Here is a 21,558-nt window from a genome sequence, read left to right as displayed (position 1 = left end):
CGGAGCGTGCACATCGGAAGATGCTCACAATGCGGGCAATCGGCCCTCTCGAGAGCCGATGCCGCATGCTCCGCTCCCAGACAAACCACGCATAGAGCGTGTGTATCCCCGCTCGTGATGTAGCGAGAGCAGGGAGGAACACACGCTCTAAAACATGATTTGTCTAAATGCTTGTACTTTTCAGTTTTTTTAGACATTGTGCTCAAAATAAAAGTGGTGCAAACTAGCAACCGAAAAGGAGCACAAACAGACACAGACACAGAGCGCTGCTGAAAGACAGAAGCTGACACCGGCTTCCGACGCACGTGTATTTATAGCTTCCTGGTTGGTGATGTCACCCGCCTATGACATCTCGCTCTTTCATTGGACTGATTACACATGTGATTCAGAGCGCGGTCACGCTGAAGGCGTTCCCATAGCGTTTTCGGACACGACTCGAGTTCCTGAAGGGGAACTGTAGTAGTCACGAATGGAAACTCGAATGGTAAGTTAACCGGCTAAATGAATGCTAACACACTGCAAGCATGGTTATAGATTAAAAGCGAATGATCAAATTAGTCAGATTAGCTTGATGGATAATATCAGAAATTTGGTGAGAGTTAAACAATAATTATCACTTTAAACAACCCTGGTGAAAAAACCCTGGTAGGCATGTTTTGATGATGGGATGTTAGTTAGGTATGTTTTGGTGCTGGTTTAAGCTGGTCCTTTGCTGGTTTATGCTGGTCCTTGACCAGCAACATGACCAGCATAAACCAGCAAAGGACCAGCAAAAACCAGCAAAGGACCAGCATAAACCAGCTAAGGACCAGCTTAAACCAGCATCAAAACATACCTACCAGCATATGCTGTTTTTTTCACCAGGGAACAGAGAGTGATAGCAAGAGAGATTTCAACAACAACAACAGCAACAACAACAACAACAACAAAACAAAAAACACGAAGTTACAAGAAGCTACAAACACAAGCTACTCTGCAGCACCTAATAAGCTCTGCTTGCCCTGCCCCTTTCTTCTGTGGGGTGACAATCAGTAATTTTTGCAATTCCTCAGTAACATTAATTCTCAGAGACTCAGATGTTGGGAGTAAATAACTGCTATGTTCATTACTACATCCAACAACAGAACACCTCAATTGCTCAATCAGAGACACTCTTGTCCTCCCCTGTACCGGAGTCGAAACAATAATGGTGGTTCTGACTGTTCTCAGCTCTTACACTGCTCATTTAGGGCAGGTCTAAGGTAAGACAGTTATGTCAATCTACTACCGTGAGTGCGGCCTTTGTCGGTGTGATGTCACAGCGACAAGATGCTGAGAATGACTTGATTTGACTTATTTTGACTTATTTTGAATAAATATTAAAAAAAAAATACCACTGGGTTGATTTTTATCATTATAGGGTGGTTGCGTACACACACTGCCAACACACATTTATGTTCAAACAACATGTAAAAGTGAGGTTTGCATCCAATGACCCCTTTAAATTGATCAAAAATGATAAAGACATTTATAATGTTACAAAATAAATATATTCAGATAAATGCTGTTCTTCTGAACTTTCTGTTTATCAAAAACCTGAAAAAAAAAAATAATATCAGCTGTTTTCACCATAATAATAATAATAATAATAATAATAATAATAATAATAATAATTCATTTTTAAGCAGCAAATGAGAACATTAGAATGATTTCTGAAGGATCATGTCTGGAGCAATGATGCTAAAATCAGCTTTGATATCACAGGAATAAATTACATTTTAAAATATATTCAGTTAGAAAACAATTATTTTAATTAGTAAAATATTTCAAAATTGTACTGTTTTTGCTGTACTTTGGATCAAATAAATGCAGGCTTGGTAAAAATCTTGCTGTTCTAAAACTTTTGACTGGGAGTGTACATTTATTCCTTTAAAACAAGTGATACACCAAATATATGTGTTGATATTCCTATGAACAATGTTTGAAATATAGTTATTCTGTGAGAAATCCTTGTGATAGACCACTGAAATGTTTCTACTTTAAAATAATGGTTCAGATTCCTAGTAAGTGATGAGGTAACACCTAATAATTATTGTTTAAACTAAAGTGAACTTAAGTCTAACACATACTGTAAAAGGACATTAGGCTCAGTAGACAATCTCTTGTGGGACCATGCAGGATGACAAACATCCTGGAATATCCTGGAGTGTTGCCACCTCAAGCACCACTTCTTAATAGTAAATGAAAAACATCAGCTAAAGGTGTCATTTCATACGGTCGAAACTGAAAAATAAATACATTGGATGAAAGACAAATATTAACACAATAAGAATGAAAAGGAAAAGATAAAAGCAAAAAAGTGTGCCAAAAGAATTAAACTGGATTAAAACAAACACACAACATGCAATCAAACCTATTTACTTGCAATCAAATCTATTTACAAACAAGGAAATCAAATTCATGATAAGGCTGAATATTTGAAATATTTTTTTTTTATCCCTTTAAAAAGACACTTACTGTAAGCGTCTCTGCATGAATGAGGATGTAAGAAATGTCTGTGTTTTTGTCATGTGCTCACATTGATGGTAAACAAAACCAATGGCATAACATTGTCTACACACATACCAGACTAATAACATGAGTGTCTTCACAGCACTTGAACAGTGTGTCAGAATAAAACTTAGAGAGAGCAAAATTATTAAACATGCACATTATTTCATTAATGCCTATTCATTTCACCTATAGGGTCTGATGTTACATCACATGTAAGAATGCCTATAGCTACCTGCTGAAAAGATATATCTAACTTAATGGACCCCATTTTCATATTCTGGGTTTCTTAGAAGTAGAGGTTGTCAATGAGTTTTCACAGCAGTGTGCCAGGGCAACCCGGGTTGGCCAGGGGAAGTACAGACCTTAGATTGTGGCCTCCTAGCCTCGTAGCCTTTCACTCATAGCTGAAAGATGCCATAACTGACTCCATAACCTGCCCATAAACAAACAGCACAGAGAATAGAGAACATATTTTAACATCAAATTAAATTAAATTTAGTGTTATAATGAAAAAATCTGTATTTTATGCAAGGGAAATGGTGTTTCCATCATGCAAAACAACACATGACTGACATCTCGACCTTGTATTCTGCATTGTATTTGCATGTAATATAATTTACAGCACAGTAATAACTACCCAGCACTTGGGTAAAAATATTAAAAACAACCAAATAAAATGAACATAGCATTTGGGTTAAAAAATTACCAAGCATTTTTTAGAGTGTATGATAGCATTTTATATACTATACTATATACTATTCTTGTAGTGACTTGTTATGGTGGTCAGAGAAGAGCAAGATGTCAAATTGCAGTCACTTCCTCACAATATGCTAGAAACACTCACTGCAGTGTAGGTTGAAAAAATACATGTAGTGTTACTCTAACACACGCCTACCCTTATAACATTAACCTGAAACTCAACCTTGAAATTTGATTGGGTGATAGGAATGTTGTTCCAGGACCAACAAGGGTGTTTATCCAGGAATCATGTCCTATATGTGCTCTTTGCCTTTGTGTGTCAAATTTACAATATTTTTTGTCATGTTGTTTTTTGTTTTTTTTTTTTTTACAAAAGTAAGTGTCTAAACATCCCTAAAACAAGAGAAGCAATATTGTTTAAGATATTAAGCCTTATGCTGAAAACTGAAAATAGTTATTTATGGTTACCCCTTCTCTAACAATCACTTTCTTAGTTGTTTGTATAGGCCTTTGTCTCTCTGTTGTGTGGCGCCCTCTACTGCATAAAAACCTAAACCAACTCTTTGAGATTTACAGTCCCAAAAATATTTGGACACTTAAGACAAACTTAAAATTGACCAAATTACATGTATATTAATAAGATACAGCAAGAGCACAATGCAATTGTTACTGTAGTCTAACCTATATAAACATTTATAAAGAAAACTGTCAAGACCCAAAAAACAAGCCCAAAAAGACTGTGGCCCATTCCCATTACTTAATGTGGAAACTTGCATTAGGGCTGGTGGTGAAATCAGACTCCTTCTCTTAGATGGTCGACCTCTTCTTCTCTTGTTCCAGATTTTTCTGATTCTGCTGGATCTTTCTCATTTGGACTGATGTGGAAAGTCGCAGCAAGTTGTGCAGGAATATCAAAATCAAGATATGATAATTCAGTTTTAAGGAACTGACCGAGAGTTGGGAGTCAGAGGCAGGGGACTGCAGGAACTCCCTGAGTCAGACTGTTTTGATCATGATCATTACTTCCTCATCCAGCTCCACCAAGATTCCCACAGTTACAGAAGTACAATCAGACACACACACACGTCAAGATTTATTAGACCGATACATAAAAAGCAAAGGACATTAAGCTGTGGTGACTTTATCACTTTAGAAACTGAGCCTGGCACACTTCTCTCTCTGTCTGTCTCTCTTCATTAAAAACTACCCTTGATGAAACTTGCCTTACCCACTAAGTAGCAGAAGTCCACTAAACACTATTTTTGGGATCTGGTTTTCACTTTTTTCATTTACATCAAAGTTTATAAAGTTTAAATTTAAATGCAATGATTAAGGTAGTTTGCTAACTGAACTGCATTTCCAGTTTTCAGTTATTTTGAGCCATCTTGTCGAGTTTCTCTTATTGAAGTCTTGAAAGTGTATGTTCTTTTCCTGTAGGCCTATAACACAAATTTATTTAAAACTTGTTCTCAGAATAAAGGTCTAGAGTCCCTCATATTCTTCCTGCTATTTCAACATTATTGGTATATTTTTAAAAACAACAATAGCACTATCCCCTTCCAATGAATTGGTATTTTCAAAACAAGAATCCGTGCTTCTGTATAAGTAGCAAAGGCTTGGAATTCCTGTAATAGTTTTCATTAGTTGTTGTCATGTGATTCTGCTCCTCCCATCCCAACTACACTCTCTGTTTTTTCCTCACCTGCACAGTTTCTCAGACCTCTGCCATAAGTAAACACCAGAAGATGAGACAGGTAAGGCTAATCTCTTAAAGTAAGCATCTTGATATATATATATATATATATATATATATATCAAGATGCTTCCTAAGTAGAATCTTCAAAATCAAATTACTGAGATGCTTTGTATATTGTGGTATTTCACTTGAGGAAAAGGACTAAATGAAAATGATTACAAATTTAATCTAAACATAACAAAAACAAACAAAAGGTCCTATTAAAGCCAACTGAAGAATCAAGAAGGATGTATTCCAGCTTCACCAGTCTAGTACAGTTCTTTATCAAAGGTGGGTAAAGCATTCAGACTGCTAGTTGTATTACATTTGTTCAGTAATATAGTGCCTGTCACAAAACTATAGGCATAAAACTAACTGGGAAGACTGGTGGGTAAGCAGTGATATTGATAAGAAGAAAGTGACTCAGATGACTTTTGGAATGCAAAAGGTACATAATATAAAAATGTACACAGTATGTTAGAATACAATATACAAAACATAGACTATTATTGGTAATTCAAATATATTTGTAGTCAAAATAGATTAAATTAGCTGATACTTAATCTTGGAAAAAAAAATGTCACATTGAATAGGATTCATTCCATGGAAACCACATTGACTCTACAACATGGAACATTCTTGTTAAATTAGCTTGTTGTTTTCATTTTTAGATTGTTAATTTGTTACATTTTAATTTGAGTGGTCATATTGAAAGAAACAAAATGGCATTAAGGTATCATGGAAGCTAACTGCCATATTGTCACAGGTTACTGACACAGTGTCATGGAAAGTGTGGAAATGAAGACAATGAAAGCTGACAGTAAATAAATAAATAAATAAATAAATAAATAAATAAAAACAGGTGTATTAAACAAGGAGCAAACAGGCACAACAATGTGAACTAGCCACAAAAAAAAAAAAAAAAAAAAAAAAAAAAAAAAAAAACACAGACAACTGAAGGGTACTCTAGAGCAGCTTAAATGCAGGGAACTAATGACAATCACCCATGATAATTAAATGAATAACCATTACAAACTATCACATAGTGGGAAACTACAACAAAGGACAAGGAACTAATGAAAACAAACTAGAAGTCCATGAAAATAGAAACCAAGACAAAATAAAATTGACACTCCATCATACACGGGTTACTGTTAATGTTACTGTTATTTAATGGATGAATCTATATTTTTGAAGCGCTAAATAAAATGGCACATTATACCCTTGCCTCTCCAACATTTAAACTAAAAGCAACACACATTCAGACCATTACAGTTTCAAACCCCAATAAATTAAGATGAAATCTAAATATCTGTTAAAATGTTAATATTTCTAAAATCAACCCATTTGAAAATTTGAATGTCTCAACATGACTAACATCTTCCTTAAAGATGCCAAATATGCAGTTCAAAAGTTCATTTTGAATACCAGCTGAGATGATTTTGAAGTCAGACTAGGAATTGTAAAGTGCATTTTAATGTCTTAAACTGAAGTCTTTCATCTCTTCTACAAAGTTATGATGTTGCAATGTTGTGATACTTTCCACAAGTCATAGTTCCTCTTTTTAGTTACAGACTTTCTTGGTTTGCTACCTAGTTGTGAAATTAGTGGGATGTATGTGTAATCTGTCCATGTTTGGAGAACATTACTGATGCCATTAATCATCTTAAACTCAACACATTTCCAAGAATGGACTGATGGTTTGTCTTCTGAATTCTAAAGATTGTTACTAAAGATTGAAGCTATAATAGATAAGAGTATGTTTTTTTTTAAAGGTAGACATATTTATAATGGGCTGGTTGCACATGGAGGCCATGTTAGATTTCCAGTCTAACAAGTGTATGCATAGACACTTCCAGTTTTACCTGTTGCCAGTGCAGAGAGCCAGAAAAAGACAAAAATGTTCTGTGTAATGCCACTGCAAATACTATTTGAAACTGAATGAAACAGGATTTACTGTTGTGATGCTACCACTGCCTCCCTTTAATTAACCTAATCAAACACACACAACCTAATCAATGGCTTCAGGACTACTTGAAAACTACAGGCAGATGAGTTTTATCAGGGTTGGAGCTAAACTCTGCAGAATCATTGAAGAGAACTGGAACAATAAGAACAGAAAAAAAAAGAGAAGAGATTTCACACCATATGTCTACAAAAGTTCATAATGTTTTATAATTATAAGTTCATAATTATTCTTCATAAAAAATAGTTTCATCTGAATAGTCACCATTATGGTGATTAGTGCAGTATCAAAGAAGGCCAAGAAAAACTGATCAGGGGACGATGGCTAATTATTGATAGTAAAACTATCATGAATTGGCCTGATTCACTGATCTCATCTAAAGCCTAACCACTGATCTTTAGTGTGTTGTTCCATTAAAAGATTTAAAAATTGACATTAACAAGTAGCAAATTAATCTCAACAATAGCGACATCATTTGTTTTGTTTGTTTGTTTGTTTGTTTTTCAAATGTTAATGTTTATTTATTTATTTATTTTTAGCTTTTTTTTTTAGTTTTTAAACATTTAATAAAAACATTTTAAAAATTCAGAGAACATTAGGAAATATTTTTATAATGTAAAAGGGTCATGAACTGCCTTTTTTTTTTTTATTATTTTTGTACTTTTTTCTGAGGTGCACTTATAATGTTATCAACATGATTTCACATCAGAAAACATAATCTAGAAGTTATAGGCGTGGCGGATTGTAAACTCGGAAGTAAACGCCCACTGGCTAACAGTTGTGTATATTGACAACTTACATTCCCCATAGATGGATGCTGCTGTGATTTAGGTTAAAAATGCATAAATACTCAGTACATATAAAATGATCTGTAATAACAGACAAAGCAATAGTGACCGCAGTTACTCACACTTGTGTGGTACGACTTTATTGTCGGATCCAATATTTTGGAACTTGTATTGTATTTAGAACAAAATGTATTTAGAACATATTTTGGTTAGTTGTGATACTGATATCTTACAGTGTTTCATGACGTCACAAGACATTTAAAGATGAGCAGATCCAGATGGCTCAGATAGCAGCATGTCTGTGCAGCTACAGTAAATGTTCTGAGGGTTTCAGAAACAGATGCGAAACAAAGACATTTTTCAGCTCCAACATGACCCAGATCTCATCTGATCACCTCGTTCTGAAGCTGAAAAGACAGTGAGATGTTAATCATAAAAAAAATAATAATAATAAAATAAAAAAGACACATTCAGATACAACAGCAGTGCCTTTATGATTCACTGAGTTTATGTTTTTAGCTTCTGTCAGATCAGTGTTCCTATGTAAGGATACTTATTGTGCAAAGTTTAACTGTTACATTCAGATCTGTTAATAAAGAGCATTAAAATGAGTGCAAATCAACAGAAACAGTGTGTAAGACTGACTAAAATTGATTGATATTCTGAATAAAAACAAATATTTGGCACAAACAGGATGAGAAAGTATGTACTGTGTGTTTACATGTTTGTTTTGATTGTGTTAAGGCAGACGACAGCAAGACGCTGGAGTTTGTTTAGTCTCATAAACAACAAGAGATGTTAAAAAAGAGAGAGAGATGTTCAGATCCTTTTAGATGTTCAGCGTTAAAATTATCTGTAAGATAGGAAAGAAAGAGGGAACAAGCAACGACCCAGCTAACAGGAAACATTCTCACAATTTTCGTGAACATTCCCAGATAGCACACGTACGTCTGCAAGATGTCTGTTAAAGATCACTTGATCTGGAAAGCATCTGCTGTGTACAAATATCTGACAGACATCTGTAAGATGTCAGTTTTACATACATTTTAAATCATAAACATCTTAAAGTCGTCTAATAGACGTCTATTTGACATCTGATTGGAAATGTCCTATAGACGTATTGCAGATGCAAACAGTCCAATAAATACTTCTTGCAGATGCAAATGCAGACATCAAGATGTACCTGTGCTATCAGGGTTCTGACAAGGTTCTCTCAAAGTTATAAAAAAATTTTTTTTCAGTAACAAATAAAACATTTGTTCAAAGTTATCTGTTTTTTATAAGTTTCTGTTTCTCAAAATTATCTGTCATGAAGCATTTATGCCTGAAACATTTAGTTGGATGTTTATGTTGGATGTTCAAATGTTAATATTTGTTTCAGGCGTGAAATTCCCATTATGTTTAAAGAATGCTGAAATGTAATGTTCTCTTAATGCTCACATAACCACCACATAAAACATTTAAAAACTGGACATTTAAATTACGAATTTATCTGAATTAAAACTTTGCAACCAAACATACATGCTGACACTGTAGTATACCTATAAACAAGCAAAGTTTAAAAGGCAATTTCATGACAAGTCTGTCTGTGTTTAATTTCTCTACAGGTCATAATGAGGATGTTCTGGCGATTTGAACAAAACCACAAAACACCCTGTACTTGCTCATTTGCCTGCTTATCTAGTCTGGCAGCCACCCTTTTCTCCTCCCATTAGACTTTGAGTAAATATTACCTATGAGTCTCACAGCAACTAAACAAACTGCCAGGATCAAAACAAGAGAGAGGAACTATGAGGCAGATCAGCTATAAAAAAGAAAACAGGTAATGTCTTGTTGTAAAAAAACTGTTTGTTCATTATTTTTTAAACCATTTGAAATGCCTATTTGTATTTTCAAGCTATAATTCTGTCTTTCGTTTTTCTCTGTAGGTCAGAATGAGGACAGCAGGAACATATCAGGCGTTATTCAGAGAAACGTTCACTTGACGTTCATGAAATGAAACTTCAATTGCATACTCAAGTGAGTCTGAGTATATTTACTCATTAAATTCACTGGTGTTCCTTTCATTATTGGATCAAATGTTACATCAGATGCATGGATGTCTGTAGCAGTCTACATATAGATTTGTATTTATTACTACATATCAAATTTATTTTTTAGTGAAACTAGCTCAGTACTTTTGTGGTCAAACCAATGAAATAGGAAATAAAATTAAGCTTTTATTTTATTGTCTTTTATTGGCTTTTATTGTCACGTCTTTTACTGATTAATGAAAGTCCAGACGTGACAGACAGATGATTTGGAGATACAATAATATCAGAATTATGTTCAGTCTTAATAATGGTGTAAAATTCAGTGAATTGGGATCCCAATGTAGGCATAATACGGGCTTGATTTATGAGTAATACGTGGATTTGTCCATTAGCCCTAGTGGGTTGTGTCCATGATGATCAGGTAAGTTTGATATATTCTGAATTAAATGCCATTTGGACAAACATGTCAGACTTATCAGCAATGAAAATCTAATGTAGTTAGTGTTTGTTGGTCATCAAATTCTTTAATTAAAAAGGAAACCGTTAATTTGCTTGTCTTTGAAGGTTTTACCAGAAGGACAAGATGGAAATAAACAACATAAACTTCTTAAATCCAGTTATTATTACTTAATAGTGTGTCTGCATATTTGACCATGGGCTACTTGTGAGATCTAAAATGTCCTTGCTATTTAAAATTGTCCTTACTAATATACTGAAACGCAGAATAAGGAACATGTTTTTGCAATTGATAAAGGAAATGAATTTGTCAATATGTTGCTGTTTCTACCACAAGTGTTCTTTCTCACGCTATGTTTACCAGCATTAAATTGACTTTGTATTACTTAGGTAACATTATATCTTTCTTTCTTTTTTTTATTTATAAAGCACTTTCACACAACTCCCTTTGATCCAAAGTGCTGTACAATGCAACTAAAATCAAACAAACATGTTTATGTTAGAATTTGTCCTGATAAAACAACAATTAAAACAATGTGTGCACAGTGTGCAAACACACACAAATAATTTTTATTTATTATAAATAAATAAATAAATAAATAAATACATACATACATACATACATACATAAATAAATAAACTAAAAAGCTTGTTGAAAACTCACCTGCGTTGGTTGAGCCCCACCTCTCAACAGTGTCCCTAGGGAAGTTTCATAAAAGTATAGTTTATGGACTATAATGTTGTTTTAACAACATAAATTATTAAACACAGCAGCAGATCACCTGTACACCAAAAACAACAACTCTCACTCCATAAATAGCTAACTGAGACATAATGATATCGCAATACAATAGAAAAGACTCCAAAGGTAGGCTAATGTAAATGATGCTAAGCTGTTATCAGTACCAAGATTATGAAACATGCGCTTATTGTATTACAAAACTATATGCCCAGAAAAACAAACAGAAAACAAAAAACTTTAATCCAAAACTAGCTGAGTAATATGCTATATTATAATATATTAAGGCTATTTACAGATGTTTAATCAAACAACACACATGCTAATTAACCCTTTCATGCGTGAGTTTAAAATATTCTAGCTGAGCCCCCAGGGTGAGTTTTTTAGGCGACTATTATCTATGTATTGCCTTATTGCTTACATGGCAACGTGTCGTGTTTGTGATGTGACACAATGCAGCCACAATAGCGCTGTATGACACATGTATCACTTTTATATTGTTTTTTCCTTTTTTATTATTAATATTCACAAACGTGCTCACTGTATTATGAAATATCTGATATTCCAATTCTGAAATATGTGCAAGTAAATGTATTTTGAAGTTAGTTCACGCTGAATCTGAGCTGTGTGATTTACAAGATGCAAATTCATCCTCTCTTCGTGAAAAACATTACAGTAAGTCTCTGGTGAGCTGGGAGAAGAGCAGAGTAAACTTTATAGTTACCTACTTAATGTGTATAAGATATCAATAAAACATGTCGTCAGATTACATTTGTAAGGATCATTATTGCCACTTTCATAGACACTGGCATGTATTTTGCAAACTATAAATGCATCGTTTTACTAGTATTTAAATGTCTGGAACCTAATATAAGCATTATATGGTTGAAAACACTAAATAGTTGGGATAATATCACAAGCGCTCAGCAGATTTTAATTCAGCAGTTGATCATGTGATGCACTGAATGTTCCGAATCACACCGGTGTGATCGCACGCTTCAGGGACCAGCCAAGAGCGATCACACCTGTGTGATCATTCGTTAAAGGGTTAACTAGCCAGCTGACCTTAGCTCACTGTTACGGGTTGTTGGGGTCGAAGGTTGAAGAAGCATGAAGGAAGCAGGATGTCATAACAAACTTTTAATAAATTCACATCGAAAACCAGGAGAACACAACCACTTAAAACAACATAGACAGGACAAAGAAACTAAGAAAGGCAGGGCTATAAATACGAAACCAAACGAGGGACTAATAAGGATAATTAACTAGACACAGGTGCAGGGAATCAAACAGAACAAGAACAGGAAACATAACCAAATAAGGAAACACAGGAACTAAACAGGAACATACACGTGACATTACTCCCCCTACTGGTAGGCGCGTCCCACACTGTAACAGTACCACCTGGGAGGGTGGATGGGCGCCCCAGAGGCTGGTGCAGGACGGAGACAAAGAAGGCCTCCAGGGCAGATCAGGCAGTCCAGGGGGCCATGGCGGATCAGGTAGTTCTATTAACCATGATGGAGTGGGGAGCTCTGAAAGCCATGGCACAGCAGGAAACTCAGGAGGCCATAGTGGAGTGGCCTCCACAGCCTTGGCCTTGGCCCTTGGCCCGGCCGCTACGGCCGAACCCCTGGAGGGTGTCCTCCAGAGCCCCCTCCAGCGTGCCTCCTGGAACTCCTGGATTTGGCGATTCCAGTGGAATTCTCTGTTACCTTATTCACTCCAATGCTTGCTTCTCCAGAGCCAGCAACTCCTGAGTGCCCTCCAGATTCCTCTCCAGCGCGCCCTCCAGAGCCTGCGCCTGCTGAGCGCCCTCCAGAGCCAGCGGCTCCAGCACGCCTTACAGAGTCTGCTCCAGCGCACCTCCTGAGCACCCTCCAGAGCCCGTGCCTCCTGAGCACCCTGGAGCGTACTCTGGAGGGTGCTCAGGAGGTGCACTGGAATGGACTCTCAAGGGCGCGTTGGAGCAGACTCTCGAGGGCGCTCAGGAAGCGCTGGCTCTGGAGGGCACGCTGGAGGGCATTCTGGAGTGGACTCTGGAGGGCGCTGGCTCTGGAGGGTGCTCAGGAGGTGCAGGCTCTGGAAGGCGCACTGGAGCAGGCCAGCGGGTTTGATGTTGGAGAGGCCAGCGGGATTGACGATGGTGGAGCTTTGGAGGACTCGGGAAAGTGCGGCAGTAATGGAGGTAGCAAGCTCATTGGAGCAGTATGTGGAGGGTACTGGCTAGTGGTGAGCTGGAGTGTACATATGGCTCCGGATGGGAGGAGGTTTAGGACCCTCCACGTCAACAAAAAACTTGCAATTACCTAAATTTTCTTACATTTTCTTTTCTTACATTTTTTTTTTTTTCTCTTCTCGGTTTTCTTCCTAAGTCAACTTAAATAGGTACAGTCTGCTTGCATCTAGCAGCCTAACATATTGTTTTTTGTTTTTTTTTTGCTTTTTTTTTGCTTTTTTTAAAATTAGCATTGACATAATATCACACACACACACACACACACACACAAATTAAGCTGCCATTTCATGCACTCTTGGGGGCCACCTGGTTGCCACGGATGTTGACAACAACAAGGATGCTGGTTAAGGAAATTGTCCTGCCTGGCGAAATCACATTTACTTGTAATGTAAATATTCTTAGAGAATGTCGCAAATGATCTTTGCCACCTGTGTATGTCAAATATACAGTATTTTCCCTGTGTTTTTCAGTAGAAAAAAAAATCCTACTTGAATTAAATAATTAGCAAATAAAATTCTTAAATAAAAGTATAAACAACAAAATTAAGATGAGGCTTATGCTCTAAACTACAAAAAGATATAGAAATAAAGTGATTTTGTCATTTTCTGTCATTGCAATTACAAATCTTGTTTTACTGCTCTACTAGTAGCATCTTTTTGAATGTTTGTTTAGTGTGTTTGTCTTACTGTTGTATTGCGCCCTCTACTGGATAAAAAAACCTGAAACTTATCTTTGAAATTCTGCATACAGTGACTCTGCACACTGTAAGTGGTACTATAGATTCACTTAGTTTCCCAGTAACAGTATCATTCAGTCTCACTCATACTATATTCAGACTAACTTAAATGTAGTAAAGCACACTGGACATGCCAAGGTCCAAAAACAGGCCCTACAAGACCCAGGGTTTATACAGCTGCTAGTGAAGATGAGTAGTTTTGATCTAGTATGTGAGAAAGAGGATGATGTAGTTACTAATCTTTTTTTAGTGATGCCTTTTTCAGAACTATGATGATTAACCTGCAGAGTGCAGCAGAGAAGCTTAAAACACACAGAAAAGACATACCAAGATATACCAATGCAATAAAAACTAGGTGTAGCAGAGACGATTTATTGGTCCATACAACAATAATTCTCTAGTGTTATAGTGCTAATGTGACACAGCAAATAACTTACAACATAAATCACTTAGAGACAGGGGCTTACAGGACACCACCACAACGCCCGTGGTGTGTGGGGGCACCATCACAGGACATTCTAAAAGGCACTCACAAATCACACAGAACGTTTTGCATTAAAAATGCAAGACGCTGCAGTGGAATTGGGGAAAATCACTATGCACATTTTAGTGTAATGTTATTCAATAACACCAGTCTGTCAATGTAATGATTATTCACCACATCCATTACTGTCAATTCAGTTACATAAATCTCATAAATGACATCACTGCTGGTGGGAGGAGAGACTCATCTCGTTCTTTGCCGGGGTCCCCCAGATGCTTAAAACAGAAACTATATAGAAAATAACTTAGCAATTTAACAAATGTATAACAAATTAATAACAGTTTAACAAATTAAAAACAAATTAACTTTTCAACAAATAAATCACATATTGGCACAAATCACAAATTGGCACTTTTTGGTAATTTCATTACTTAGCCTACTAATTGACAGCTTATTGGCAAAGTAACTTACATGTCATATTGTAGGTCCTTAATTTCAACACCATCTATTACAAGTTCATTTGTATGTGCATTTGAATGGTATGTCTGACAGGACAGGAAAGTTTGTTTTTTCTGAGGTGAAAATGTCTGGGTGTAAGACCTTGCCCACACACATGCCCACCCAACCACTCAGCCTACCCTTAAATGGATTGTTCACCCAAAAATGGAAATGTACTATTAATATACACACCTTCAGGCATTCCAATATGTAGGCTACTTTTTTTAGTAGAAGAGTAAAGAAACTTTTTAGCTGAAACCGTTGTCCTTGGTCTTTCATAAAATGTCTCTACCAGTTTTCAAGAATAATAAAAGCTGTGTCAAGAAACACTAAATTTATACCAGTGTATAATAATATTACATATAATATACCATATAAAATATATATATATATATATATATATATATATATATACCATATTATTTGCAGTGATATAATACATTATTACCTGTAATACATAACCTCAGGCAAATGTCCAGAGTGATGTCCAGTGCACAAATAGTCCTTCTGTTGAACAATTACTCAGTCAAAATGTCTCGTTCTTCTTCGAATGGGAACTTGCACTGCAGAATACCCACTGAGCTTGAGAGGGTATGCTTTTCTTTCTGGGCCTGTCTATGATCCTTTGACCACAACAGGCACAGACCCTTGGAGGTTTGAGGCACAGATTTGGAACAGCACAGTATAAACTTCTTAAAAGCTGCCAACTGTACTTTCACCACTTTAAACATTTCAACCACAGTAGGGCAGTCGTGGCCTAATGGTTGGAATGTTGTGGGGGGAATGATCAGTGCTCTCTTCCACCTTCAATACCATGACCAAGGCACCGAACCTAGGTGCCGCAGCAAAATGGCTGCCTACTCCTCTGGGTTTGTGTTCACTACTGTGTGCACTTGGATGTGTTAAATGCAGAGCACAAATTCTGAGTATGGGTCACCATACTTGGCCACATGTCACTTCACTTCACAGTGGCAACCCGGAGAGCTAAATGTGTCAAGGAAAGCTAACGGAGAGCTAACCCACAGTGGCTAACCCGTCAAGGAAAAGGCCCTGGATGTCATCCAGGTCCTTTAGCACACCGTAAAAAAAAATCCTGTAAAAAAACGGCAAAAAGTCTGGAAGCAGGGATTCCAGAGATATTCCGTTAAATTACAGAAAATCACCATTTCTCAAAATTACAAGCAAAAACTGTAAAAATACAGAATAAACTTTATGGTCAAAACACATTAAATTACAGTACATTATCGTTGATAATACACAAAAATTATGTTAAATTACATAGAAAACAACCAACTTTCAGGTTAATTGCCATAAATTTAAGGTTTTAATTAGTTATTTTATAGAACCGATCTGTCCATCTATAGTAATTTACTTTTAAACTACCGTTTTTCCATGTACAATAACTATGAAATAATTTATAAAAATGGAGTAAACACATATTTTTTAAAGGATTAATCCTTCTTTTTACAGGAAAATTAAAAGGTATTTAGAAGTTATTTTATGTCTACCTGCAATCATTTTGTTAAAATACAGATATTATTAACTACAATAATCAAAAAAGGTTGCATAAAAATGTTGTAAATTCGTAATACAAAGACAATGTCTGTAGATATACATTTTAATCATTCATTTTCCAGAAATATTACATTTTAAAATGTTTGGACAGTAGAGAAAACGGCACAGTACTCAGAAATACATAAAAACAACAGCAACATTTTCAGCCAACTTCTGTAAAATTAACAACATATTCTACAGTCACAGTATTAGTCATTGTACAAAAGCATTGTATGTCAAGTTAAATGAATAATAAACTTATAGGAAACATGTTTAGTACATAATTTAGAACATGCAAAAATAACTACATACAAGCGGCAACTGCAGTATACCTGTATACATTTACAATGACATTTTATCCAAAGCAACATACAATATCCCAGTTAGTCTAACACAATAGTAGTTTTTTTTTTAATAAACAGAAAGTGTTAGTATTAAAAGGATAGTTTCTGTGTATGTGACTTTCTTCTTTCAGACAAACACAATCAGAGTTATATCAATAAACACCCTGGCTCTTCCAGGCTGTATAATGACAGTAAATGGCTGCCATGACTTTGAAGCTCAAAAGTGCATCCATTCTTCATAAACGTACTCTACATAGTTCCAGGGGGTTAATAAATCCCTTCTGAAGCAAACCGTATTTTACACTTTTTAAAGTAAAAAAAAACAAACAAAAAAAAACTTGTTTCTAGCAAAATGCAAGTTATGTTTAAGTTGACTCTGTATGGGTGTTTGACCTGAACATTAGTTATTTTATTTTAGAAGGTGTAAAATATGCTTTGCTTCAGAAGGCCTTTATTAATCCACCGGAGCCATGTTGAGTGTGTTTATGATGGATGGATGCACTTTGAGCTTCAAACTCATAGCAGCCATTCACTGCCAATTTAAAGCCTAAATGAGCCAGGATTTTTATTGATATAACGCCAATTGTGTTTGTCTGAAAGACGAAAGTCATGTACACATACAATGGATTGAGGGTGAGTAAATCATAGGCTCGTTTCAATTTTTGGGTGAAATACCCCTTTAATTGGTCAAGCGTTCATGAAAAACAAAAAAAAATATTTTTTAGCCATTTCTTGAAAATGGGCAGAGTTAGGCAGTTTATTACAACAGTGACAAACGGTCAAGTAAAGGTCTGTGAAATTGAATTTGTACCTCTTTGTGATGTGATGTGAATGGCGAGAAAATAAGAGCTTGGACAAGCAGTTCTGTTGCATGCCCATAAGGGCAAATCTGCAGGATCGGGCCACTGCGATGTGGTCAGTGAAGTTCATATGTGTCCACTGTAACACCAAGGTTGGGATGGCTGAAAACATGAGCAGTTCTGTCTTGGCAAGGTTGAGTTGATGGTCATTCAACATCCAGCAAGGTATTTCTGTTCAGGAGGCAGAGATGCGAGCAGCAACCATCAGAAAATCCAGCTGGAATGAAAAGGAGAGATATGTGTCACTACAATAGCAGTAATATGAAAAGCCATGTTTCTGAATGACAGACTCAAATATTTTAAACTCTAGGCCCAAATGACATGTTTTAATGGTCCTAGTTAATCCAAAAATTAATGTAAACATGATGTGCAAAAATGTTCAATATCAATAACGATACTTTGATTTCAATACTGGTTCCTTGATGCCTTGCCACAGCCAGTGACCAGCACTTGATTTGGGCACATAAAGCATTCTGACATTTAATACTTCAAACAATGAGACATTTTTTGATACTCAATAGTTTTGAGGCAATTTGGTGAGTGCCTAAAAAGTATCAAAAAACGATACCCAGCTCTACCCAAAGTTGAAAATTATCTTGTTTTACTCACCCCCATGCATTCCAAGATGTCTTCTGCAAATCACTTTTGGAGTCCAAGATCTGTTGAGGCACAAAATGCAAAGTGGGTATACAATATTCTGATTATTCAAAAATATAATGTAGAAAGCATAAAGGTAACCCATACAGATCCAGATAATGAAACAAAGCACTAGGGTTTAACTATAAACTTTTGCTTCTGCATAAAATGACAATGATTGTCAAACAATAAAATTCACAGACATCTTTTCAGTCATTTTACACTGATTTTAATTACACTGATGGTTAATTTATTCACCCCTTACCACATAGAAACTGAAAAAAACGTTCCACACCTGAATTGCCATGCTTATCTGCTGTAGATCTCCAGTCTTTCCACACGACCTGAAACAAAAAAAAATAATAATAATTTAATACTTTGTATTTCATTCAGACATTACAGTCTATACACCACTGAGACAATGATCTGGAAGCTGAGCAGGAAAGGTTAACAGTGACTTTAGCTCTATTTATAGAAAGTAAACTTATATTACTTACTTTGACTTTGAGCTGCATAATATTACAGTAGCAGTGTAACTGTCCAGGATGGATGCAGTTTTCATAATCAACGATCCCATATGTAATGACAGTTTACTCAGCCTCAGGCCTCAAGATGTGAGTTTCATTCCTAATTAGAACACAACGATTGTAACAATTATTATTTATAATATAAGACAAAAATATGCACTTACACGTGCATAATATATATACAACGCTTTTTAATTTGAAGTTAGATTGAGCGTTTTCCCACAGAAAACCATTACAAAACGCTCAACACATTAGTGACAATGGAGGACCAAATTCTGAGTACTTTTAAAAATATATATATGCACAGGAGAATATGAAAGAGGGAAAGCGCCTACCTTGCGATTTAACGTTATCATGCTGCGTTCATATTCATAATCAATAAAGTGTGCAGCTACCGAATTCACTCTAAAAACGTTTTTGATATCACTTAGGTAACGTTAACCACGTTCAGCGTTTCAAAATGTCCCGCGTTTTAAGAGTTTGAAAAACTGCCGGGAACTTCCGGATAAACAACGACTTTAATGTTATATACACTCGAATGGATTTTGATACGAATAACTACGAAAAACTTGTTTATAAATGCCGTTAGCTTCAAAACTAAATAACACAAATGCGCAGCTACACTATAAAAATATCGTTTACATGTTGTATGAAGGACTCACCTCAGTGGTTGTGATGATCTCTGCTGTAGTATTGTCCCAATTTGTTGTAGTTGGTGAAACAGGTTCACTGAAGAAAGAGCGCGTTATTTTCTCACACATTTCCGAATGGATGAGATGAAATAAATTCAAATCATTCCCGCGCGCCGCTCCATCCTTGTTGTCCAATACAGAAACAACTCAGCCAACCGTCGTGGGCGGAGCGAAACTAGCGGCAAATTTGAATCTGCGTTCATGAGCGGATTGTGCGCGGGCGCGCGCGCGTACACACACTCTTTAAACCTACTGTTTACTAACAGTAAATGTAGGCTACTGTATGTACAAATACTATTATTTGACCTTAAAACCTCACATTTACCTTCACATAATTAACGACCTTCAATGGTAATAAAAACACTTTGACTAAATGATATGTGGTTCATTTTTTTCTTATTTTTACGGAAATAATCTGTAATTATTACATGACATTTTATGTTAAATTACACATTACTCTGTAAAAATACAGAACATTTCCTTTTAAAAAACAGAAAATATATGTAATATCAAAATACAAGCAATTATCTGTAAATTTAATGGTGGAAATTTAAAATACAGAAAATATCTGTAAAACAACAGGTATTTCATCGTATAATGAAAAAAGGATAAAATACTGTAAAAAAATACAGAAATTTACATGTAAAATTACGTTTATTTTTAACAGTGCAGGTCAGTCTGGTAGGCTTGTAACACTGGCATAGTGTGCAACACTCCACCAGCCTGACCTGTGGAACCTTCCACGTATGCTCTGCTGTTATACAATGTAAATACAATATGGTACACAGCAGTTCATATGGCAGAGTGGGAGTCTTCTGTGTCTATGTTTCTGCTGTTGAAAGATACCCACACTCGCACATCCCCTCCACGAGCGTAATTTGCATGATGGAAGAGATGAACGTGAGATGAAGAAGGTTTCTGCAAGGTTTCTATCACTCAACCTCAGAGTGAAGAGAAACGAAAGCCTCATTGGAACCGGGCAGATATGATGAGAGAAATCATTTATCCAATCTACCACAAGAGATTTGCAGCATCTTGTGCTCTCACAGAAGGTTTAATCTTTAGTTCTGATCCTCAAATTTGACTGGTCAGCAGCACTGGGACATTTCACTGTTCTTATCGCCCTACTTGTTTATTTTTTCAGCAAAAGCCTTTAATAGTTCATATTAGGTACACTTGCTTTCCCCCAAAGACTTTGCTTTTAACATTTCTATTATAACATTTTTTTTTTTAAATATCATTTATTTCATTTCAATCATTTGTTTATTTTCAAGGTTAACCCTAGATTTGTGTGAAATGACATGTCTGTATCAGTTAGACAATCACATCAATAAGAACTTCAGCATAAGTGTTGTGAATGTGGTTTACATGTGTTAACACTTTGCAAGTGCTAATGGGCATTATGTGGGTCTAGTAAACAAACAAAACCGACATACTTTCCACTTGAGGTTAAGACAACTGTGAGAACTTCATAAACATAAAGGTGTTGGAAAAACACTGCACTCATTTTACAGTTAAACCTCCACTCTAGACAAAGGTGAGAGTTATTGGTTGTCAAGTGCCGAAGCCAGTGGAACACTGGTTTTGGTTTAACACTTCACATGAGTTTAGTTCTGAAAAATAACACTGCATAGTGTTACATTTTTTACTTAACAAAGTGCATAGTATGTATAACCAGCTAAACATCTTTGTTGTAGAATATTAAGAATGACATACACAAAGAAATATATTTAGCAAAATGAAGCAACTAATATAACAATTAATATTACATACCAATGAAACAACTTCATAATAAAGGTATTTAATTATAAGGCTGAACCGTGTTCTCAAGGGTGATTTTTCAAAAACATCAGTGTGTCACATGTGTTTTAATATGGTTATTTTATAATTATATACTATTTATTTATTGTGAAACTAATTGTAAAATTAATAAAGATATAATAATATAAGATATTAAAGGCAGTCATATCAATGTAAAAGTACAAAATAAGTACATTTAAAGTAAAAGGATCACATTGTTCCATCTAGAAAATATTTCTA

At 35.6% G+C, this 21,558-nt stretch overlaps 1 long non-coding RNA gene across 1 annotated transcript; it reads right to left on the bottom strand.

Moving 5' to 3' along the window:
- Positions 1 to 17,826: 17,826 nt before the first annotated feature.
- Positions 17,827 to 18,643, bottom strand: LOC127161624 (uncharacterized). The gene is made up of 3 exons (XR_007827107.1): positions 18,595 to 18,643; positions 18,273 to 18,322; positions 17,827 to 17,880 (listed from the first exon to the last, which is right to left on the bottom strand). It is a non-coding gene; the product is annotated as an uncharacterized LOC127161624 (long non-coding RNA).
- Positions 18,644 to 21,558: the final 2,915 nt, after the last annotated feature.

This window comes from Labeo rohita, unplaced genomic scaffold (assembly GCF_022985175.1).
Source record: "Labeo rohita strain BAU-BD-2019 unplaced genomic scaffold, IGBB_LRoh.1.0 scaffold_693, whole genome shotgun sequence".
Taxonomy (NCBI): domain Eukaryota; kingdom Metazoa; phylum Chordata; class Actinopteri; order Cypriniformes; family Cyprinidae; genus Labeo; species Labeo rohita.
Note: the sequence above shows the minus strand (reverse complement) of the source record. Positions and strands in the feature narration are given on the sequence as shown.